Here is a 26,417-nt window from a genome sequence, read left to right as displayed (position 1 = left end):
TATCATTAGGGTATATGTTAAAATGCATTATATTAATAATTACCCTTTTTAATAGAGTATTTTCTTTATAACCTCTGATTTCACCAGGTGATCTTTCATAACATTCTGCAAATAACAAGGAGATTCTAAGGGTTTCACATATTATCTTATTTATTCTCTGAAGTAGAGGAGCAAGTACACTTAATCTCATCCTATAGCTGTAGAAAAGAGCTGTAACTTCCCCCAAATCATATAACTAACCCTTACAGATCTGGAACCCAAACCTCAGTCTTCTGACTTTCTCTCCTTGCAGAATAACCAAAGTAGCTTGTACACAACTTGTCTTTCTATTTTCTGAACCTTCTTAGATGACTTCTCACTTCCTAAACTCTTGGGGTTTTTTTCTCAGTAATGCTACTAGTTCAATAATATGCTGATAAAGGTACGCAGTTGAGCTAATCATCTGACTTTTGATGAATCATCAAAGCAAGCCAGTGGAAAAATATAAAAAATAAATTTTAATCCTCAACTAAAATCTGCCTGGTCAATCATGCAAGTAAGTGATTTATCACATTTATTTGGGATCACTGATTTAAATCTTCATGACAGTTAGCATCATAAATCCTTTTGATAAAACAACATTACATTTCAGAGTTTTTACCACAAATTTGAAATTGAAACATGTAAAAAGAGGTTTCCAGAATCAAATGAGCAGTAGGGGCATCAAAACAAATTGCAGGATGTTGGCTAAATTTAGTTTGGGCATAATTTTACAAATATAAACTATTTGAGGGACTCTAAGTTCCTTGTAATCAAGTGAATTATCTTTCAAAACTTAAACGTTATAATAAAAAAATAGCACTGTTATTCTCTTATAAGTAGAAGTTTTTTTGTTAGGAATTAATTGTTTTATTATCCCAGGAGATATATCTGGAACAGTGTCTAGTACACAGTAAGGGCTCAATAATATTTGTTGAATGAATAAATACATGAGTCTCAAGTTCAGGAGAGAAGTCTGGAATGCAGAAATAGATTTGAAGATCACAACTAAAAAGGAGAGAGCTGAATTCATGCCAGAGGTATGAAAGAAGAGCGTGTGGAGTGAGAAGTTCTCAAGAACTCACGCATAGGTAAGAAGTATTAGGTTGGACAGAAGGAATAAAATGATTATTATATCATGTCATCTATAATTGGAGTTCAATAGGGTAATCAGTACAAAAGAAATATATAAAAGTCAATAGCTGTCAGACACAAAAAATAATTCAGAAAATGTAAAGGAAATTGCGTCATAGATAATAGCATACATATATAAATAAATAGAAATATATTTCACAAAAATATGCAAGACTTACATGAAAAAATTATAAATCTCCACTGAAAGACATAAAAGAAGATTTGAATAATGGAGAGTTAATCCCCAATTAGATGAGAAACTTTGCAATCAAAATTCTAACAGTTCACTAAACATCTATCAGAATGGCCAAAATCCAAAACACTGACAACACCAAATGTAGTCAGGATGTGAAGCAATAGGAGCTCTCATTCACTGCTGGTGGGAATGTAAGACGACACTTTGGAAGACGGTAGCAGTTTCTTACAAAACTAAACATATTCTTACCGTACAATCCAGCAATCGTACTCCTTGGTATATACCCAAAGGAGGTGAAAACTTAGGTCCACACAAAAGCCTGCACACAGATGTTTATGGCAGCTTTATTCATAATTGTTAAAACTTGGAAGCAGCCAAGATGTCCTTCAGTAAGTGTATGGATAAACTGTGGTACATCTAGGCAACAGAATATTATTCAGCACTAAAAGGAAACAAGCTATTAAGCCATGAAAAGACATGGAGGAACCTTAAATGCATATCACCAAGTGAAAGAAGCCAATCTGAAAAGGCTACATACTGTATTACTTCAACAACATGACATTGTGGAAAAGGTAAAAAAATAGAGACAGTAAAAAGATCAGTGGTTGTCAGGGATTAGGGGAAGGGAGTGATGAACAGGCAGAGCACGAAGGATTTTTAGGGCAGTGAAACTATTTCATAAGATACTATAATGATGTGTATGTGTTATTATACATTTGTCAAAAACCATAGAATGTACAAGAGTGAACTCTAATGTAAACTATGGACTTAGGTGATGATGTGTCAGTGGTGGTTTATCCATCGTAACAAATGTACCACTCTGGTGGCAGATGGCGAGAAGGTTGTGTGTGTGGGAGGGTCATGGAGTACATGGCACTTCTCTACTTTTTGCTCAATTTTGCTGTGAAGCTAAAACTGCTCTAAAAAATAAAGTATATTAAAAAATTCTAACACCTTTAACAAAGAACTTGAATAAAGACTATAATGTTTATCTTATATAATAAACGTACAAGAATTTCCAGGAAAATTCTGTAAAGGGAGAGTTCTAGAAGTGAAGAATCGAGGAGAGAACTGGCCCTACAAAATATCAAAGCATAAAGTAAAGCTACATTACATAAAACAGTATGGTACTGGTATGGGGGAGGCAGATGAAACTCTGGGTCAGAACAGAAAGTCCAGAAAAAGGCTCAAATTTACATAAGAATACAGAACATGATGAAAAGAGGCATTCGAAATCAAAATAGATTAATCACTTAGATACTGCGGTGACTGGCTAGCCAGTTGGGAAAAAAACCCTGAAGCTGATTCCTACCTAATTTCTTAAACCAACTCTAAATGGAGCAAAGATCTTTTTTATACATTATGATAAAATCCACGTAAAACAAAATTTACCATTTTAAAGTACACAATTCGTATGTTATATAACCATTGCCACCATCTAGTTCCAGAATGTCTTTATCACCCCAAAAGGAAACTCTGTACCTATTGAGCAGTTACTCCCCTCCCTCTAGCCACTGGCAATCACTAATCTGCTTTCTGTCTCTATGGATTTGCCTATTCTGGACATTTCATATAAACGGAATCATATAATATATGACCTTTTGTGTCCAGCTTCTTTCACTTAGCAAAAAATTTTCAAGTTTCATCCCGTATTGTGCTGTGTATTGTGTTACAGCATGTATCAGTACTTCATTCCTTTTTATGGCTGAATAATATTCTATTGTATGAATATACCAAATTTTATCTATTCATCAGTTGATGTACCAAAGATTTTAAAAAATGAACTCTTAAGAGACTAAGAAAACATACTTGAATATTTTTATATTTAATCAAGGGGTAAGGAAGGCCTTTGAAGCATGAAATATAATTCTATGAAATAAACTATGTAAATGAGGGAATTCTATATAAAGAGGGAGGAAAGTTGCATTCTTTAAAAATGTCGGGGCTGGCCCCGTGGCCGAGTGGTTAAGTTTGCGCGCTCCGCTGCAGGCGGCCCAGTGTTTCGTTGGTTCGAATCCTTGGCACAGACATGGTACTGCCCATCAAACCACACCGAGGCAGCGTCCCACATGCCACAACTAGAAGGACCCACAACGAAGAATATACATCTATGTACTGGGGGGCTTTGCAGAGAAAAAGGAAAAAAATAAAAAATCTTAAAAATGTCAATGTCATAAAAGACAAAGAAAAGCTATAGAAAAGTTCCAGATTAAAGGAGGCTAAAGAAACATGACAATTAAATACAATGTCTGACCCTAGACTGGATTCTGTAGTACAGAGGGAAAGGTGCTATTAAAAAATTATTACTGGACCAGTTGACAAAATTGGAATACAAGTGGTGGATTAAAGTATCAAGGTTAACTTTACTGTAGTGGATAACCGTATTCTGTTCCTGCAAGAGCATATACTTATTCTTCAGAAAATACACATTCAATAATATGAGGGTAAAAGCCATGAGGTAACTTACCAACAAAATTTATGTTTATAATAGAGAGAGAGAGAATTACAAAGAGCATAGGGTAAAGTGTTAACAACAGATAAGTCTGGGTAAAGAGGATATGAACGTTCTTTGTATTATGTTTTATTCTTGCAACTTTTCTGTAAATTTGAAATTATTTTCAAAATAAAAAGTTTTTTTACAAGAGGATAGAGTAGAGATATAAACATCAACCTGGTGAAATATCCAGAACATATTTTGGATGGGGAAAGAAGGGCAGGATTCAGAAATAATATAATATGTTATGATCTTACTTGGGTTAAAAATATTTATGTATGCACAGATATGGTTTGAAAAGATATATAAAAAGGAATTCTCCCTGAGGAGTGGGACTACAGATGAACAGGAAAGGGTACTTGGACTTCCTGCTTCACATACCGCTATACTTTACACCACATAAACTACATTTATAAACTGGCAGATAACTAAAATGACCTTGGGAATGTTGTTATCTACATAATCATGACAATCTTCCATGAGATAGATAGGTACTAGATACAGAAACAAATTACAAAGCACTAAAAGGTTGATTACACAGGCGAAGCCACACATAAAAATTCAGATTATAAACCTAGGCTTTTCCATTCTTCAGTTCACAATAACAAAAAAGATAAAAGTCTAAGGAACACAGCCCAGTGATGATGATGATGATGATACTGATGATACCAGTGATTGCCACTTAGTGATGACCTCTTAAATGCCAAGTGTTGTGCCAGATGGTTTATATATTTTATCTAATCCTCACAACAATCCTTTAAGCCTTTAAATGAGGGAGCTGGAGTTAAGAGAATATAAGTCCCTTGCCCAAAGTTGCAATGTTAGTAAGTGGCAGAACTAGAATTAAAGTTGAGGATAGTCAGACTCTAAAGTTCATGTTCTTTTCCCTACAACAGCTAAATTGCCTCTCAATAAAATAGAAATAGAAGGAAACTTCAATAAAATACATATCTTGAAAGAAAATTTAATTTCTAATAGTAAAAAATGTGGTGTATCTGGATGAATAATATTTAATTTTATTTATAATAAGCATGGAAAACTCATCTTTATCACACAATTCTGCCTTAGCTCTCCCTGTTTCTACTTAAGCTTCACAGTAGCTCTTTCTCGTAATCTGTCCTCAAGACCAATGTATCAAGTAAAGATCTAAACGCAACATAAGTCACGTTTGCATCAGTAAAGGCCTCTCAACTGGAAAAAAAGAATTATCCTCCCCTGCAAGCATGTGAGATTAAATATTTACTCTCCTCATTCCTCCGTAACAGCTAATCCAAGCTTCATTACTGTCAAGCTTCTGAGTATTTACATAAATGATAGGTTTGTTATCACTTACAACTGAATTCAGCAGATTACATGCAAAATGTGCAAAGACGTGATTAAAAAATCTTTGATCTTATAATCAAAAGAGTAAGCAATATTAATTCATTTTGGCAAGTGCGATACATACACTTTATTGTAATACTATTTTGCCTTTGAGATTACCACACTACAATAATTATTATTCATTAATGAAGGTTTGTTGCTATGTAATTTCACTGTGGTTCTAGGCAATAACACCGTTTCTAGAGAATTAGTTGAATTTGGTGTGAAGTTATTTTATTAAATAGTCATATACTTTGTAAAATATAAATTTTACCATCACAGTATTTGATTGTATAAACTCATAGACAGAAATATCATGGAGAACTATGTAAATAGGAAGAGTGAATAATCTTTAGATGGAATAATGAATGAACTTCATATTCAAAAGCCCACTATATTTCTGGTAATATTCATATTGTGAAGCTAAAAAAGAAAAAAACCTCCTAAATCTTATTGCTGCCCCACTCTAATAATGGAATAGATGTCAACATAAATAACTATAACACAAAGAAGGATACACGTTAATGTTGCAATGAAAACATAAGTGGTGTGCTAATTATTCCTGGAAGGATCCTAGAAAGACTTCATGGAAAAGATATCATTTGAATTAATCTTTGACAAATGGGCAGGACCAGATAGTAGTAGGAAAAAGGAGGGATGGAGCAGGATGTAAAAGGCATAGAGTCCTGAATGCCAGTCTAAATGGTGAATCTTGATTCTACAATAAATAGAAAGCTACAGGTTTTTAAGCAAAAAAGTAATACGATCAGAGCTATGAAAAGTACTCTGAGGGTACTATGAAGGGAACATCAGATTAGGAGAAAATTATGGGCCAAAAAACCGGTGGTGAATCACTTGCTTGTCTGTCTGTCCCCACAGTAAGTTGTCATGGGCTCCTCCAGGCCAGACCCTATGTTTTCCACAACTTTATAATCCCCAAGCCACACATATTTAACAAGTGCCGCTGAATGGATGGATGAAAGGGAATGAGCTCTTACTATGGTGGTGGGGATGAAAAGAAATGAGAGACACTATAATTGATGAGGTAGCATCGTAAAGAGATGTGAACTGTTTGGATGTCGATGGTGAAGGAGACAAAGGAATAAAATCATTACTTAATTTACCCCGATAAAAATTTACTGAGTACTTACTATGTGCCAGAAGTGTGGTAGATGTTAAATATACAAATGCGAGTTAAAATCTGGGTCTTGCTATTAAAGAACTAGGGGTGACAGTTAAGTAAATAGATAAATAATAATATAGATAAATAAAATAATATGCAATAATATTGCATATATATATATGCAATTATGTGCATGCAAAGTTCACAAATAGTAAAGAAAGAAAGAATTTATTTTGTCTGGGGAGAGCAAAGGAAGACTCCATTGAAGAAAAGCTGGTTGAGTAGGGCTTAGAAGAATAAATAGACGTTTTCAGGGTTAGGAGGTGCAGGAGGTCATCTCACACAGAGGAATTAACATTTGTTAGTATATAGAGGTCTCAAAAAACTTTTCTAGTCTGTGTGCGTGTGTGTGTAAGTATTTTTGGTGTAGGTAGTTTGGCATTGCAAAAGCATAAATTGCAAGAGGGAACTGGGAACTAATGGGAAATGAGATTGGAGAGCTGAGTAGGGGATAAAGTCCTTGCATTGCAAGCTAAGGAGCAGGAATTTTATTCTGTGAGTGAATGATAGGCAGTGAAAGCTTTTAAGCTGCATAGCAGCAGGTAGATCTACCTTTAGAAAAGGGCAGATGAGAAGCATGTTGATGAAAGCTTGGCCAATGGAAGGGTCAGAGCAGACGAGGAGGGGAGTGAGGAGAGGATGGTAATAGTAAAGAGACTATTACAAGTCAGATGAAAGAACAAAATCCTACTTTAAGACAGTGATTATAGACAAAGAAGAGAGAGAACAAAACTCAAGAGATGTTTAGGTGATACAATTGAACAAATTTCGTGACATGGGATGTGAAATAGCTGATGTCCAGCTTTTCAGCTTGAATCACTAGGTTGAGAGTGGTGCCACCAAATGAACATTCAGTTTGGGAAATGCAGAGCCTGAAGCATCTGAGCTACACTCACAGGAACGTTTCTAACAGGCAGTGAAATTTATGTCTACGACTTAGTGGAAATGTTAGCACTAGTATTCAAGTTACACATGTGAGAGGATGGGGACACTATTAACCACAATATGGAATACAGTTTAGACATATGCAACAATTTAGAACGAAAATTATAACTTTGGGCTTTTGTTTGTTGAGTTAGATCAGCTGATGGGATAACCATGTGGAGATGTCCATAAGGAGTTCAGAAGTATGGAATACTATGCAGCCTTTTAAGGGATTGAATGGCTCCACATGCAATGAGTAGGAAAAAAATTCATGATTTGTTATCAAGAAAAAATACAAGTTATAGAACAATATTTAATATGATCCAACTTTTGTAACAAAATATAAATGTAAATACACATATGCATGAATATATTTTATAAACATATATGTAAACACAAACACAGACACACATACATATACAGAAAAAATATATGGGAGGAAGGGAAGACAGCTAATCTTTCACTGGATAGTCCACTGTATTCTTTGTACTGTTACCATGGACATTCATTACTTCTGCTTTTTTAAGTTCTTTTAGGGTTAAAAAAGAAAGCTGTGGAAAAAAATAAGATTGTCAAGTGAGAGTACGGAGAAGGGAAAGAACAGCAAAAGACAGGAACCTAAGAAATGCTCTAAGCACAAATATAATTTAAGAATCAGGGAGTGAAAAAAGAGGCATGAAAGATAGCTGAGGGTTACCAGTCCAGAGAAGAGTGCTTAGCTAGTGTTGACGACTTGAAAAACAGTAACTGCTATTTCATCGAACATATTTAAATTTCTTTTTAAAAGGAATTAATGCTGTATACATTTTCGTATTTGAGTTCAAAATCAAGTATAATTTTGTTTACACTTACATTTGGTTACAAAGAATCACATTTGGGGTCCTTTACAACTAATTTTTAATTCCAAAATTTGTCATTTTTCAGACAAAAACAGGAACCGGAAACAAGTGGCTGGGCAGGCTGTCTGTGGTGTGACGCACACTGCTGGCCCAGACAGCTAGAGATGTTGTCTTGGTTCTCATGAAATGCAGTCTTCTAACGTTGGATCAAACACCTTAATTGTTCAAAGTGACAGCAAGTGTTAGAACAAACCACAACAACTAAATCCGTTGGCAGTAATATAACTCCACCCAAAGGTCGATTCTAAAACACTACTTGAGAACGCTGCTATTGCAGGTACCGTAGACCTCTTTGGTATAGGAGTTTGACAATTTCCCTGCAAGTTGTTCACATCTTGACTACACACACATAGGCACACACACATGAGCACAATGGAAACAGCCATTTAAACAACTATTTGGTTATTCATTTGGGAATTATGCAAGACAAATTTTAGTCCCTAGACAATTTCCTTCCTTACAATCCATCAGAAACCTATCAACATTGTCACGTGGTTAGAAAATAAACATGTTAATTTTAATTTTTAAATGTTGATAACCTGAAAAAGGGCAAACCTATATGGATACGTCCCAGGGGAGATGGTAGATCAGGAAAGCAAAACATTTGTTCTAAATCTAACCATACATGATTTTAAGATTATCTGTGAAGCTAAATTTAGATTATTTACCATTTAGAATTATACAGAGTGCTGGTAGAATGTTAACTACATTTAACACAAAGTCATTCTATCAAATTTCCTTCCCCAAATAAAATGATCCTACTGTACAACCGTGAATTATAAGACTTAATAGAAAGTACAAGCTGTAGCCACAGCTCTTTTGGTGTGCATTTAACTATAAGACAATGTCCCCCTGAAATAAAAACTGTCTAAAATTCCCGGTGTACATCTTCTGTGGTAGTCTCACATATGGTTGGAGTTTCCAGTGTATAATTGTATCAAGAAATAAGGTCGGAAAAGATAGAGTAGGGCAGGTTATGAAAAGACTTGCATAAAACATTTAACGTTTTTGGCTTTTGTCAGGCACTAGATGTCATCTTTAAGCCTGTACCACCCTCCCCTCTGTTACTATTGAACCTGTGCATATTTCTTTCTTTCTTTTTTTCTTGGACAGGAAGATTGGCCCTGAGCTAACATCTGTGCCAATCTTCCTCTACTTTGTATGTGGGATGCCACTACAGCATGGTGACCAGCAGTACGTAGGTCTGCGCCCAGGGTCTGAACCCGCGAACCCTGGGCTGCTGAAGCAGAGCACGCAAACTCAATTACTACGCCACCAGGCGAACCCCTGAACCTGTGCGTATTTCTACTGACACATTTATTTTATTATTTTATAATTATCATTCATGGAACTATAGCTCCTTCCCAGATTATGAGCAACCTGAAGAGTAGGGAAAATGTCCTTGTTCTAAAATCTTTATATCCCAGAGCCTAGCATAGTGATTGAGTTCAGTAAGTGCCCAAAGGAATAAATGAATGCGAGAATGCATGCATGTGTGCATACATGTGGTATGTGTACACAAGGCTGTGAAAAGTGGCTTTAAACACAGATATGTGCAGACAAAATTGTCAGGGTTGTATTCTGGACTGTCTCCTATGATTCTATTTTTCATTTTTTTTCTTAAAATTAGGCCAGTATTCATTTTGGTGTTGCTTTGAATAGCCCTCTCTAACTTTAGGCCTGACCCCAAAAGCAATGTGAACCATGAGGGCCAACACTGAGGCAAGGTCCAGGGGTCAAAGGCTAAAGTAGGGAAGTAGTCACTTGGAATAGCAGAGGAAGACAGAACAAACTCTGTAAGGATGAACTCTGAGATTCACAAGTGAATGGACCAAAACCATTATTAGGTCTTTGAGGCAAGTCCTAGAGCTGAAGGCAGTTTGGATTCTAGGTATATGCAATAAGGTAAAAAAAATTGTGGCGATCAAGAGAAGAGGGCCTAGAACTTCAGATGTGATGAGGGCTACTTTCCTGAAGTTCCTCCCCTTTGGGTACAGCCACGTGGCTGGGGTAACAGGTGTGACAGGTCAGGATGCATAGGCACTCTCTCAGCTTGGTCTGGAGTTTCCTATGGTCTCATCTTCATCTATGGGTTTCATTCAGTGAAGCACGTTCCATTCGTTTATTAAACAAACATGTTTTGTTACCTACGGTATACCAGGCAATAAACGAATGCAGTAGGGGAGAAAACACAACTGTGAATGAGCCCCAGTCCCTGCATTCAAGGAGCTCCCAGTCCAAAAGGAAAAACAGACATGAACAAATAACGAGAGTAGGTAAACAGTGTAGGGAAGTATGTACAAGTGCTATGGGAGCTCAAAGGACATGCCTGAGTCTACTTGGGGATGGTGATGGCTGGGATGGGAAGGTCTTGAGGAAAAATTCAATGAAACAGAGTCTGGAAGGCTGGAGTATAAGTTTAGCAGGCAAACTAGGAGGACAAGAGTGATTGAAGCAGGTAGAAAGATTAACCAATTAAAAATAGCATATTAAAACTTGAGGTACATGAAAAGCAGGATATATTCAGAATTCAGGTAAGATGGGAAGAAGCTGTAGGATATATGACTGGAATTGCGTCAATGACCTAAACTTGATAGCCTACGGGACTTAAACTAAGCAAAACTAGAAGATAAATTAGATGGTGAGAAATACAGATGTCATGAATTTGAACCCAGACACTAGGGAGAATGGAAAGAAAGGCATACGTTTGAAAAGCAATTTGAAGGAAGAGTTGACAGAGTTTGGTGATATGACTTCAAGTGTGAAACATAGGATAGTCATATATGAATCTTGGGTCTCTGGACTGGGTGGCTAGATTGGCTAGTGGTGCCTTTATCATGATTGGGAAAGAAGGAAAAGTAGCAGGTCTGGAAGAGATGAGTTTGTTTTTGGACATGTTGAGCTTGAGTTCAAATTCAGTATGTCCAAAATTAAACTCATGGACATGGAAAACAATATGAAGAGGACAACAGCTAGTTGAAAATATGGTTGGATCATGACCTGAATGAAATGTCCTTCTCTATTTCTGCCAAAATTGTGGAGCGTTCTTGGCTTTTGATTCTGACAAACCGGTGTCATTCATGACTTATTTACAAACATTGATCATATATTTTGCCCTTCAATGAGAACATGCACTTTCTTTTCTTGTTTAATGCCTAAGTCAAAATAAGAGTGTTTGGCTAAAGGAAGACTAATAATGTTCTGATCTCTATGTTTGCATAAAATCTATGCCTTTAACAAAATTCTAAAATCCAAAAAAAAAGAAAATGTGGAAACATACATTTCTACTTTTCCCTATATGACTGCAAAAGACATTCTTCTTTTTGGCTTCCCAGCATTCACATTGCCATCTTCCTTCTGGGGAATTAACAGTGTGTAGTGAAACATGAGAATTAAGACTTGGGCAGTCTAGCACACGAACTAGGTTAATCAGATGCTTTCTCAGGGGATTTTCTATTTCATGAGCCATGCAAGGACAGGGGCACAGCGGCAGTATTGCGGTGGCGACCTGCTCAGGCCATCCAGTGACAAAGCAGTAACTGTGGGACTGCTTCTGACTTTCTGACACTAGTGACCTTTGGTTCCTGCCTATTTTTAAGGCTTCCATGCTCCAGGCTCCTTGATGGTTCTGTGAGCCTGACCTCCTCTCAATAAATTCCCTTTGCTTCAATTAGCCAATTAGTTTCTGCCACTTTTGATAAGAAACCTGGCTGAGCATTAAAATAAATTAAGTCATTCAACCAAAAAGAAAATACTAGATATTTATTTCCTAACTAAATCCCTGATTGAAATAAAGTAATGATTACTACTAAAGCCTTTGAATGTAGCCCAGAATCAGAAAAGATCTCAACAGTGAGTTCTTTTGAAAAAAGGACTCTGTTTTAGCTTATTTTTAATTCACAGCTAGACAGATCCCTTCCTGTCTGTCTGGTTATATGATCCTTATAGTAAGTTGAGCATAGGTAGGAGTTTTTTGTAAAACCTAAGTTGACTGAGGAGTAATTTCAGTAGTTTTTTTTTCATTTAGTTTTAAATTGTAAAAGACATTTTTCTGCACTTAAGTATCTAAATAGGAAAGGGATATTATTCTTATTAATTTGGTAACATTTCTTGAGTGGTTATTGCGTGCAAAGCAAGGTGTTAGATGTTGAAAGTGTTTTCTCTTCCATCATTTTGCATTTTACAGCATTTAGCATATCGATGCTTGTAATAATAAGTTCCTGTCCTTATGGAGTTTACCTTCTAGTGAGAGATACATGGGGAAAAAAAGATTAAGATAAAACAGTAAGTCATAGTATGCACTATGAAGCACACTATGCAGCTGAGATGGTGACACATCATGAGACTTACCTTAGATACAGTGACCACAGAAGGCCTCCCAAGGATGAGGCTAATATGCTAAGACCTAGAGGATGAGAGGAGGCTGCTATACAGTGTGGAGAAGCTCATGCTGGTTTCATTATCACCCGTTGTTGGACTTTGGGCAATTTATTTAACCTTCTGTGTCTTTGTTTCCTCATCTGTAAAATGTAGAGCACAATAGTACCTATTCCATACTACTGTTGTGAGAATTAAATGTGTGCATATGTGGGGGGCTAGTTAGAACAGTGCCTGGCACACATCAAGAGCGAAATAAGTCCTAGTTATTCCTACTATTTGAAAAAGAGGAACAAGCATTTGCAAAAGCCCAAGGCAGGAAATTAATTAAACTGAAATAAGATTAGTGTGGCTAAAGGAGAGTGAGTAAAGAGGTGAGTGGCACAAGATGAGGCTGGAAACACACAGGGTCAGATCATGAAGAATTTAAGCAGGAGATTGACGTTATTGGACATATGTTGCACGATTATCACTTCACCTGCTAGGTGGAGAATGAATTGGAAGGAAGCAAGAGTAGAAGCCTAGTGACCAGCCAGGAGGGTGTTGTACAGTGGTCAGGGTGGGAGATGATGGTGGCTCAGACAGAGGTGGAAGGAGAGGAGAGCCGGAGAAGAGAGTGGTCTCAAGATATTTTTTGGAGATAGATTTAGTAGTATTTTTGAAATGACTGAGTTTGGGGAGAAGAGAAAACAGGGGGAAGATCAAGGCAGATTCAAATCTAGACCAACTAGTCAAAATATGGTAATCACTTACTGATACAAACTATTGATCAATGGAACAGATAAACAGCGCTAGGCTGCCACATACAGTTGTGAGGGATGTTCACTGCAGAAGAGTGCCTAGCTGACAAGCCACGTGAGAGCTGAAATCTTGCAGACACTTAGCTCACAAAGTCCTGTCCCCAGGTATGGAGCTACCTGCACTCGCAAGGAGTGACTTTTTCTGATTTCCACAAAGGAAGTACAGAGGCTAGAAGCAGTCTCACCCTTTAATTCTGGCTTGGGTAACTAGGTAAGTGGTCTTGCCACTGACAAAAATGGCAGCACTAGGATGGAGGTGAGACAAGTTTTAGAAGGAAAGAAATCAAGAGTTTGGGCCCTATTAAGTTTGAGATGACTCCCAGATACTAAGTTGAGATTTCAGATTGGTAGTTGGTTGCCTAATACTGATCTTCTATTTATCAGCCTTGTTATTTCCAATAATTTATCTGTAGATGCTTTTGAAATTTTGCTCAACACAATCATTATTCACAAATAATGGCAACTTTATTAACTCCTCTCCAATCTGTATACTTTTTTTCTTTCCTTACTGCACTTACTCAGGCTTCCAGAACAAGGCTGAATAAAAAGGGTGATGGTGATCATCCTTGCCGTATTCCAGGTCTTAAAGATAAAGCTTTGAGTGTATCTCCATTAAGTATAATGGCTAATTGTTTCTTTATAGAGACCCTCATCAGATTTGTGAATTTCCTTTCTCTACTAGTTAGCAAAGTTTTTTTTTTTTAAACCATAAAAGGATGTTAAATTTTTTCAAATGCTTTTTCTGCATCTGAGATAATCATGTTTTATTCCATAATTTTCCTTTCTTTCTCATAATTTTCATTTCTCTTTTCTTCTTGGTCAGTCTAGTGAGAGGTTTATCCCAAAGAACTAACTTTGGGAAGTGACTGCTAATGGTACAAGGTTTCTTTTTGGGGCGATGAAAATGTTCTGAAATTAAATATTGGTGATGGTTGTGCAACTCGGTGAACATACTAAAAACCACTGAATAGTACATGTTAAAAGAATGAATTTTATGTATTTGAATTATATATAATAAAGTTATTTTAAATATATATACTAACAAAATAACACATATATAAACAAAATAACATGACCTGTATAACCAGTATAACTATCAGTGAAGTTTATAATTTTTGCCTACATCAGGGCTTCCAGTAATAGTGTTTGTCTTAGTTTTTGTACACTGTAATGTTCTTTACATCACATAGTTGTTGACAAATCAGCCACATTAATGATATTACTAAGAAGGTAAGAATCATCAACATATGACTTCTTTAAAACGTTCATATTTTGAATAACTAACAGTGTCCAGAGAATACTGGTGCATGTTCTATCCATAGAGACCAAACCAGTCTGGAAAGTAGGTCACAGAACACAATCCAATTCAAACTTGGCACTAGATGATGCAATGTTTTTTCTTCACATAATCACGATGTTCTAATCATTCCGTGAGTCTGACCTTTAAGTCAGTGGGTAGTCTATTATTACTTGGTAGCTGCTGAATCCAGAGTCAACATTTTGGAAGCTAAAGAATGCCCATCTTCTTTCAAAATCTTTTGGCTTACTAAAAGCTGAGCCTAGCTAAAAACTCCTGCCAACATTTAGATATTTCATGCATATGAACTAAACAAAAAACAGAGAATTAAAATTAGCAGAGGAGGAAAAAAACAGAGAAAAAATTTCTTTTCTAACATGTTAAACATATTAAAAACACATTAAATATATTAAGACAATTAAAAAGAAATTACCATGAGCCATATTATAGTCTCAAATTATAGAACAGATTTTCCTATTTCTCAAAATATGTTAGTCTTTCTATAGATAGTGGACCAAAAAAATTTAATCAAATTAGAAAACGTAAATTTTAAAAATTCAAATGACAGAATATCTGTTCTGTCTACAGGCTAACAATAAAATATGTTCCCTGCTTCTCAAAGACATATAACCCAGACGTTTAAAGGGAAAAGGAAAAAAAATTGTCTATGGTTCTAATTTTAATACCTTTTGCAAAAGTGTGTGTTTGGCCTTTTTTGTATTTTGTAAGAATACAGTCAAGCATAGTTGCTCTAACAGAAGCAATTATTCATTTATATTAGCAATTTATAAAGTGTTCAAGTTAGTTTTTAATAAGTTGTCAATTTTTCTAGGATCTTTATCACTTTTCTACCATACCCAAAATTTCTTTCTTACCAAAAAAAAAAAAAAAAAAAAAATCTAGAAAATAAAATACCAAGGGACAATTAAAGGTATATATAAGAACATTTATTTTTTTTTAATTTTTTTAAAACGATTGGCACCTGAGCTAACATCTGTTGCCAATCTTCTTCTTTTATTTTTCCTTTTCTTCTCCCCAAAGCCCCCCAGTACATAGTCGTATATTCTAGTTGTACGTCCTTCTGGTTCTGCTATGTGGGACGCCGCCTCAGCATGGCTTGATGAGTGGTGCTAGGTCTGCGCCCAGGATCCCAACTGGTGAACCCCTGGGCCGCCAAAGCAGAGCACAGGAACTCAAAACCATTCAGCCACGGGCTGGCCCCTATAAGAACCTTTAAGAAAGGTGATTGAAGTCTTGACTCTTAATGCTAAACTAATATAATTGCCCCTTTACTGAGGAATACATAGCTTCTATATAGCGATTTATTTGGTACAATAATAAATTGCCTCTGGAAAACTAGGACACAACTCTAAAACGGTCTCCAAGGACTACAGAGATCTTAGCAATTTAACACCTTCTGTCTAAGAGAATGAGAAGAATTAAGTGCAAATGACTTAATATGCAGGTGCATATCGAGGCATGGAAACCAAATGACAAATGCAATTTGAGACTGATCAATCCACGTTCTTTAAATAACCTGTGCTGTGAGAGGTTAAAATACTGTGAGAAAATGGAAGTGTGAAAAATGGTTTACTAAATATTCTTTCTTGAACCTCAAGGCATCCAAGCCTTCATGCATTCAATGACGCATAAAAAGCTTCAAAATCATACCCAAGAGAAAACCTGGTGACTCATAACCAAGAAGGGATTTATGTATCTATTTTATAAAAACATTCCTTCAAAATAGTATGAAAACATGAACAAATCAATAGAATAATGGGTTTTGGGTATGAACAGGCAATTCACCGAAGAAGTACAAATACCTAATAAACATGAAAGGATGCTGAACTTCACCAACTAAAAATATAAGTTAAAATAAACATGATATTTTTTCAGATCAGATTAGAAAAATTAAAAAGACTGATATCAACAACCGTGGGATAGGTACAGGGTGTGGGGAAATGAGCTCTCTATTATATTGTTGGTGGCAGTATAAATTTGTACAAACTTTTGAAGGATAATGTAGTTTTTCCTATTAAAAACTGAAAAGTACATATCCTATTACCTAGTAATCTCACTTCGAGGAATCCATCCTGTGGGCACAGTTCCATGAGAATGTAAAAATAAAGTAGAGGACGGTCATTACAGCATTGTTAGTCACAGCAAAAATTTACTAACAACTTAAAAATCTACTGATAAGTGAACAGTTAAATGAATGAAAGTATAGACAGAAAAACCACTGCAGCCATTAAAAAGGGAGCATTGATAGACAGTTCCAATGCACTGGCAACGTTCTTTTTCTTAACCTGAGTAGTGGATGAATGGATGTTCATTATGCATTTATTTATTTATATATAATGTACATGTTTTTACATGCTTCCAGATTTTCACCAAAAAAATGAAAAAAAAAGAATGAGGATAAATCTATATGAATTAATATAGTAAGATGCATGTGATATATTAAGGAAAAACATAACAGACCACAGACCATTATGAATGGTATAATTCCAATTTTATGGGGAAAAAGTACTGTGTGAGCATATATATATGGACATGTTTGTATGCTTAGATAGTATATAAAAAACCAACGGGGATATGCAGCAAACGTCTGGAAAATGGCATTGTAAGGATGCTTATGGGAGGAATGGAGTGGCATTGGAGAGATTTTATGCCTTTTCTAAACTATATTTTTGATGGTATATATATATTTACCTTTGTGTGTGTTTCAATTGACAAAAAAAAAAAAAAGCTCGCCAAGGATGTTGAACAAGCAAAACAAATTTAAAGAGACTGAATTTGAACACGTTCCAATAAATATTTATCCAGTAACAGAAACTGAATTATACAGTTAATCAACAATAATCATGTATTTGTTGAGCAAATAATAAAGGACTGTCCTGTGTACGTGGTAAGGGATAGTTTATAGAAAAGTTTAAGACACTGTGGTTATACTTACGTTTATGACATTGTAGTTAGAGAAATAAAATTATTTTACCAACTATAGCTGATCCATTTTTTACATAAAATTTGTGGTAATAGTCTGTATTCAACTGGAAATCATAATACATTGAAATTTTTTCCCAAATAGTAATAAAAGCAGACACTTATTCAGTGCTAATTAAGTTCTAAGCACAATTCTAAGTGTTTTATATGTATTAATGCATTTAATTATTACAACCAATTATTATAATCATGTCTATTTTACATACGTGGAAAATGAGATACAGAGAGGTTAAGTAACTTGACAAAGGTCACACAGCTTGCAAGTAGTGAGGCCAGGATTCAAACCCAGGCACTTTGATTCTGATATTTCCATCATTGTATACTGTCAAAGAATTTCAAGTAAAACCTAACACTCACTATTAAATGATGTGTTGTAATATTAAAGTATGTTTTGTGTCTACCTCCAAAGGCACATGAAAACATTTTTGAAAAATCTAGAACTTTGTAAAATATAAAATATTATGATTGCAAAACTTTTGTTATTGCCTCCCTCCCCATAACTCAAAGATTTTTTTACAGTGAATTACACCAAACAGTATACTTATCAAGACAAAGTTCTTTTTTCATGGAAATAGCATATAATAGCATATAATTTTGAGAAAATGGTCAGAATTAACTGTTTCTTATTTACTTACACAGACTAACATGAGTTGCCCTGGCAATTATGTTCATACATTCCAATACCAAGGAACTATAGGGCAAGTTAAATTATGATTTATTTATTAAGATTTATTCTGTGTTAACAGATAAAACTTTGAGAGAAAATGAGACTACGTAGTCCTTTTTTTCCAGCAAATTAAAATTCAGTTTAGAAGATGCAACACATTTAAAAAAATTCTAAAGAATAATAACAACATTGCACATAAGGAAAGATTAGAATGAGTGCCATGAGATATCTAAGAGATATATCACAGTTCAGAGAAGGCAGAAACTATTAGAATATGAAATAATTGCAGGAATTTTTATGCCTAATGTGGAACTGAAATTGAATCTGCAAGGGAGTGAAAGAATCAAGGAATTATAAAAGAGGGTACTTTACTTTTTGTTTTTAATAAATAAAATAAAAATAATTATGACATTATTTTATCTTTCCTAGGATTGCTGAAAAATCACTATAATTATGGAAGTACATTTTGAAAAAGTATCTTATAATAGTCAGTAAAAAGGATACTGGTCTTTTTAAAGTAATCATGTGATAAGGTTTAAAAACACTGTTCTTCCTTTTCTTTAATCCATGCCAATTAAATGATGAGACTCCCTTACTTTGCAATCTTTCACTCATAATTACTAGTAATTAATTATTGCTTCTCTGACTTTAGTTCGACAAGCCCACACAAACTACTAGTTATCAAACATACATGCTACTAATAAGGAATGTAGAGGCCATCGATTGGGCAACAGTTATCTAGTAACACTCAGGACTTCTTACTTTCACTTCACAGCTTCACCCTACTCAGGTTATCATGGCAGGGAAATAGGAAAGTGAAAACACTAAGAATTGGACTCTCAAATGAATACTGGGATATAGAAAAACAGCAGGGGTGTACAGTGAATTTCATGTCCCATTTCCTTAAAATGAAATGTTTATACCAAGAAAAGTCATTTAAGTAAAATATTTCATGCTGCAGTACGGGAAAATGAAGTTGCATAAGAATTGACTATTAAGGAAAGTTCAAGTTAGAGACAACTTTAATGATGGAAATGCAAGGAAGTGGTTTCAGAATATTTCCTTTAGAAAAAATAGTGGAGAAACTAATTTTATTATCCTTAATAAGCTCCCAGGGCCTTATCTATGTCTACCCAGAAATCCTCTATAAACACTTAAATTTACAGAGATTCTTAAAAGAACTCCCACCCTTCCCCCTACATGGGAGGAAAAGAGTGGGTGTATGTCATACTGTGGGGAGGAGAGGGTAGCACAGGGCAGTAGGTAAATATAAGTGCCAATAAACTGAGAACTTGCCCCAAAATAAATGCCTGGCAGAAATCCAAACTTTCAGTCATCAACATTCAGTCCCTATTCCACACAAGCAAAAGGGAACAAAATACACAATAAGAAAAGCAGACAAATTAAAAGAGAAACTATCAGAGAGCCCCAAAATGGTTTCTTTTTAAAGTGGGTTAGAGAAGAGGTCAAGGTCAGGATACGTTTACATATAGAGTATCCTTTTGATGATCTAAGGCTACAGCAAAAGCAATACAGAGCAGCAACCTAAACAACTACAGAGGAAGTGGAGGAAAATATTGTTTTCTAAAGTTGTCCATATTTGGGTTCCTCAGGAAACTGAATAATACTGAAATTTGAGTGCAGTGGGACATGAACCCAAATGTAAATTGCACACTAAAAATTTCAGCTTGAACTAGTGAGGACACTCAAATCAGCTCTTGGGTTTTTTCTGCATGTGGCTTTTTCAATTAGGCTTACATTGTTTCAGTCAATGAATGGACTGCCTGAGATTTTGAGGTTTGGAAATGATACATCATTATCCATCTGGTGGGTCAAGAGTATAGGTAACAATTAATACCACTGTTTCCTTGGACCCAGAGAGCACCCTAATTCAGATATATTCTTTCTCTACCCTTTCTTCCAATATCTCCTCCTTCCCAGAGCGAGAGAGAAACATTACTTTACTTAATAAACAATAGAATCTTCTTTGGTTTTCATGTTCTTCTCTCAATCATGCAAACGTGGGCGTGAAAAGGACATCCTGTAGTCTACAATGGAGATGGAAAAAACTGTCCGACTTGGTTAATAAAATGTAAAATAATATACCCTGTGATGAGGTGTACGACAATTGGTGAGCAATGTGATAAAAAGCATAAAGAACTGGAACCCAGGAAACTAGTCCACTGTCTAGTTTTGCTACCTCGTGCAGATGACACTTTCTGGGTCTCGGTTTTGTCCTTTATTAACCTACTTTAAGAGTGGTTGTGAGAATTAGATGAGATTAATATCTCGAAACAAATACAGAACTGGACAAAAGCAGGCTATTTTTGACTTTGTGTTCCATCTTTTTACTTGTCAGCATGTAAATGCAGTCTCTTATGAAGAGCATTGGACGTAGAATCTGAATTGAAACTTCTCCGGCCCTTATTTTCTTTATCTGTAAAAAGGGAGTAACGCCTCATATGGTTTCTTTGGTAAAATGCTATTGGTAGGAGCTAGTTATTTGTGGCAAGTAAACAAGATTACAGAACTTTCTTAGAAATTTCAGATTCAATATCTGTATTAGCTAAGATTAGGTTGGCAGCAAATGACGGAAACAGTTTAATAAAGATGAAAGTTTATTTTTCTCAAAAAAATGTCCAGGAAGTGGTTCATGGCTGCCACAGTGCCCCACATTGCCAGGAACCCAGGAGCTATTCATCTGGTTTTTTTTGGTGAGGAAGATTGTCCCTGAGCTAACATCTGTGCCAATCTTCCTCTATTTTGCATGTGGGATGCCACCACAGCATGGTTTGATGAGTGGTGTGCAGGTCTGTGACCCAGACCTGAACCCGTGAACCCTGTGCTGCAGAAGTGGAGTGTGCAAACTTAACCACTATGCCACCAAGTGGACCCCTGCGATCTATTCACGTTAATGTTTTGTCATGCAAGTCTTCGGTTTCACAGAAAGGGTCAGAGGACAAGAGTGAAGGGGCACACACCTGAGGAATGTTCATGAAACCTGCCACAAGACACTTCCACTTGCATACTATTGGCCATGCCTGGTTGCAAGCTAGAAATCCAGCATCCATTGCCAATCGTCACAACTCTGAGATCTTACCACCATGGAAACATCTACCGTGGGATAACTAGTAGTCTCTACTATTCATCCTTTAATTTAATGTAATTATTTTGGTTTAGAAACTTATTCTTCTTGAATGGGTAGAAAGAGAATGGACTAAGAAATATGTCAGAAAAGTGAAATAAAGCTGCTTTGTGAATGCTTATCATCTCTTTAATTTTGAAAATTAGTAAGCTCCATAACTTAAAAGATTTAAAATACGATTATTTTTCTCACTATGTAGTTATTATTCCTAAACTCTTGAATATCTAAAATGCTTATTTCTCTGTCATCACATTGACCTAAAAATGCTAAACAAAACTGAAAATAATGTATCATAAATAACAAGAATTTGAAAATTCCTATAGCATATAAAAGAACCACAAAGGTAAGGCAGTATGAATATGCGGCAATTGCATAGGCTTTGTAAAGAAAGTCTTGGGATCGAAATCCATCATTCACTCATTCATTCATTCATTTATTCATAGCATCTATTGCTGTTATGTGTATATGTTTCAGGCAGTGTATGTTCGGTGTGGAATTTGCAATCTATTTAGGGAAACAGGAACAAGACCTACAAATTTACAAGTAAAAATTTAAACTATAAATGTGACGAGTAATTCCAAAGTGGAGTATAGGGTACTACGAACACCTAAAAGTAAGACCCAGCAATTAAGAATAAGGAGAATTTATATTTTCTGGTTGAAAGATGTTCTACACTTAGATACACTACTAAGTGAAAAAAAAAAGGAAATTGCAAAATAGTATGTGCAGTATGATTCACTTTCACTTAAAAGGCTGCAGCCAAAAATTGTAACAAATTATTACATGTAAATAAATCCATAGAAAAACTTGTAGAAATATACTCTGAACTATCAACAGAAGTTATCTCTGGCATTTTTGTTAAATACTTTTATAGTAATTTAATTGTTTGCAATGAGCATGTATTACTTTGTGGTCAGAAACAAAAATGCACTTAAAAACCAAAATTTACAGGGCTGGCCCCCTGGCATAGTTGTTAAATTCAGCACATTCCACTTCAGCAGCTCAGGTTTGCGGGCTTGGATCCCAGGCATGGACCTACACCACTTGTCAGCCACTTTGGGGCAGCGACTCACATATAAAGTAGAGAAACACTGGCACAGATGTGAGCTCAAGGCTAATCTTCCTCAAGTAAAAAACGAAGAAGATTGGCAACAGATGTTAGCTTAGGGCTAATGTTCCTCAGCAAAAAACCAAAAAACCAAAAAATTTAGGAATGTAAAACTGACTGCAACATCAGTCTGGCACCTGGACATCGACACGCATCCAGTAAATGCTGAGTGAAAGCTTTTATTACACTGGTAGAAAAAAGTATTAACCAAAAAAAAAAAGATATATATAACAAATATTCTTCAATAAAACAGAGAATGTTTTAAAAATACATTAACTAGTTTATTTCTTTTATAGTACACAAATTCAAGATTTGGTATCCATCATTAAAGACAACTATACTTTTCCATTTACAAAACAGGGAGAATAAATCCTGATTCCCTTTAGTTTTCGGGAATACTGAAGGAATTAAAGTAAAGATGATTTTGGCTCTCTCAAGATAAAAATACACACATTGAGTATTTATTATGAACAACACACTGTGCTTAATGCTTTTGGGAAAATCTCAATAATAGTTTATTAACTTAACAAATATATCCTGGGTCCCTACTCTGCTGGGCTCCATGTAGTGCTCCAGGAATTCCAAAATGAAAAGGACGTAGACTCTGCTTTCAAAATACTGGTGATTTAGTGATAGAGACCGATACATAAATAACTTCCTAAACGTCCTACTAGATAAATCAAATAACCATAGGTAATTTTCAGATCCAGACATAACTCTAACATGCTAGCACATACACATTCTTCTCTGGAGTGTCAGAGTTACCCTCTTTACAATCAGGGAAACTGAGGGCCAAGAGTTTGAATGGCTTCCCCTGTGCAAAAACACGAGATACAGAAAAATAAATTTGAGCTGAGGGGACAAGAGAAAGGGAAAAGACAAATTTTTCTCAAATATCTACCATTCTTACAAAGTTTGGTGGCTCTTCTAAAAAAAGTCATTTTCTAGACTTTATGTAATGATCCTGAATTTTGAAAGGGTTTAGCTGCTGACAATGTAAACTATTATAGAAAAGTCCTCACATCTCAAAAAAGTTCTGTTTTTTGCTTTTTGTCAGTTTTTCTAGCAGTGACTGTGGGAACAGAAGCCTCAGATCCATAGTGATAAGATGGAGTGGTTATTTTTCTTTCTTGTCAGTCAGCATGGGCATTTATATTGAGACCTCACTCATAAGCATTTTCATTATCAGTGTAAGGAAACTCCTTTGTAATGGTGTCTGGTGATAGAACTAGCCCTCACTGAGACATTCACTCATTCATCCAGCCAACACTTTTCTATCACCAAATAATATATATATATATATAATATGCCAAATAATTGCTGGGCACCGAACAGAAAGAAATGAGGAAGGCATAGTCCAGGCCCTTGAATTCACACAGAAGCTTATTGTATAGGCAACAGATTTCCTATAACCTGGCATTCTGTGGTTAATAGAATTGAACGTATATTATTAACCATAGAGTCTTCATTTCTTCATTCATTTAGTAAATATATACTGAGCTCCTTCTAAGGACCAAGAACTGTGTTACACATTAAACAGTGTGTAAAATCAGACACGGCCTCCATTCTAAAAGAGTACCTAGTCTAGTGGGGACAGAGTGAGGCAAACATTGTCAGTTTCCTGAATAATTTCCATTCTCCTTTCTTTCTAAAAGAAGCCTGCTTCTTGTCTTGGGAGCACTATGTCCAGGCCCAGATAATGGATCATGATTAGTCTAAGGCCATGATTCTCAAACTGTGTGCCCTGTATCCAAGGGTGCCAAAGTAAACTCACTGGGGGGCCATGGCATATTTTAATTTTCAAGGGAAACACAGTGGGGCTCAACATCCGTTGGACAGCATGCAAACTACTAGTTTAGGGTACATTCGATGTCTACATTCCTTTAGACCACACTGTATCATTGCAAAGCTGGATTTTCAGTGATTGCTGTGATTAACAAACCAACAAACCAACATGGATGGCATGAAAAGCACACAGAACCAGAAATGGCATTGTCCAATCTGATTTCAAGTAGAGTGCACAACAGGTGTACACATCCTGCTAGTAATACGTGGTTATGTAAAAATGAGACAGGTATTACTTTTCTTTCAGTTTATGTGTGTAATTTTTTCAAATGCCTACTAAGTTGTAAATGGATGTCTTATGTATTTCTTTTGGCACCATAAAAACTTAGTGAGACCGCAAGGGAGCTGTGAACCAAGAAAATGATCTGGAAACTTTGGTCAGAGCCAATCATGTCAATCCTGTCTCCTGCTTCCCCAGCTTTCCTGCACCTAGAGGTGACCATATGACCCAATTCTGGCCTAAGCAGAAATCTGCTGAGGGGTGAAGGGGGAAGTTAGGTATTGAGAGAGCATTTGCTTTCCTGATAAAAGGGGACAAATGGCAAAGACTGTTAGTTATCCTTCAAAAGTCTAATTCCTTTAGTAATAAAATCCTACAAGTTTCAGCTACAGACCACAGATTTCAGCTTCCTTTCTAGCTACCTGTGACCAACTGACTAAGCCCTGGCCAAAAGTACATGAGCAGAAGCGATACCTGCAAATTCTGGATCATACTCTGAAAAGGAATGGGCTTGCCTTCTACATCTTTCCCCTTTCTTGCTGAAGCCCAGAGAATTTAAATGATTAGCCTCAAATATACATAGATAATATCAATAAAACTGAGATAAGAATATTAGCCTCCTTATTTCTAATCTACTGCTCTTTCTATGTGCTACACTCATTGAGGTCTTGGAAATCTCTGCTATAATTCTATGTCCTATATTTGATCTGTTAATACGATAAAGTCTCCTTGATATGATGCCATAATATTTATTCAAAATAACAGGATAAATTCACATTATTACAATGCATAGACCACAGCATTTGGTTAATAAGCAATATTTAGTTAGTGGGTCAACTGAGTTTCTTAACCTACATAGCAAAGGACCAGACCTTAACTGGTGGTAGGTTCCCTCTCCAAGGTGCAGGTTACGTGAGACTTGGACAGTTACTGTGACTACAAATAGCAGAGAGGCAGAGCTTTAGCGATAGCTTTGTGAAAGAGGGTTTTTCTTAATCAGGGGTGAGAATACGAAAAAGGGATTGTCTTTTATGCTACAGGATGCAGGGAGTTCTAGTTCTACTTTTTGTAAAGTAGCTGAAATAAATATGACATACAAAGACAAAGACAAATGGACACTTAAGGACAGACATGAATCACAAGATTATAAAATAGCAAAAGAACTCATAAAAAGATTAGCAAGGACAGAGACATCACATCTGAGACAGTTGACTTTGTAACTAAGCTGTTGGGAGTTTTATAAGAAAACATATACAGGGATTTCAAAACACAAAATTTTACTTCTTTAAAAACATATAACAATATTTCTTCTACCATCTGCCATGTTCAGATTCACACCACATCACAAAATTATTTAATTCTCTAAAATATAAAAAAGAATGGTTGAATCTCTAAACTGATGATAATGCCTGAAGACGTCTACAAAGCATACCTATATACTCTACTCCAAGCCGTCCACAGGACTTCACATAGGACCGTATAGTGTTTGCAAAGCCATAGGCACTGAGCTACAATTCTGTGGTGATCCAAAGATCCTCACTGTCTTTGGTGTCTTCTCCAAGAGCCATTTACACCCATATCTCTTGGCTGTGCCAGTATGATGAGCACCACATTCTTTCCGTGCATATCCGAAAGCTTCATTGGAGTAACCACCTTCAGGAAGCACCTGGGAGGGCAAAAAAGGAAGATGATAATCACTAACATTTATAAGGGTTACATTTTTAATATTATTTCCCATTAATTTT

General features: G+C 35.8%; 1 long non-coding RNA gene across 3 annotated transcripts in view; it reads right to left on the bottom strand.

Annotated features, from left to right (window-relative positions):
- LOC106837771 (uncharacterized) overlaps positions 1–26,417 on the bottom strand; it is a 112,825-nt gene that overhangs the window by 25,831 nt on the left and 60,577 nt on the right. For 2 of the 3 annotated variants that reach the window (XR_001399714.3, XR_011494869.1), the window contains exon 2: positions 26,105–26,338. This is a non-coding gene — a long non-coding RNA (uncharacterized lncRNA). Of the gene's footprint in view, positions 1–8,163; positions 8,366–26,104; positions 26,339–26,417 lie in introns of all 3 variants that reach the window. The other variant, XR_001399715.3, reaches the window with a different exon arrangement.

This window comes from Equus asinus, chromosome 16, assembly GCF_041296235.1.
Source record: "Equus asinus isolate D_3611 breed Donkey chromosome 16, EquAss-T2T_v2, whole genome shotgun sequence".
Classification (NCBI taxonomy): domain Eukaryota; kingdom Metazoa; phylum Chordata; class Mammalia; order Perissodactyla; family Equidae; genus Equus; species Equus asinus.
The sequence above is the reverse complement of the archived record's forward strand: the minus strand, read 5'-3'. Positions and strand labels throughout refer to the sequence as shown.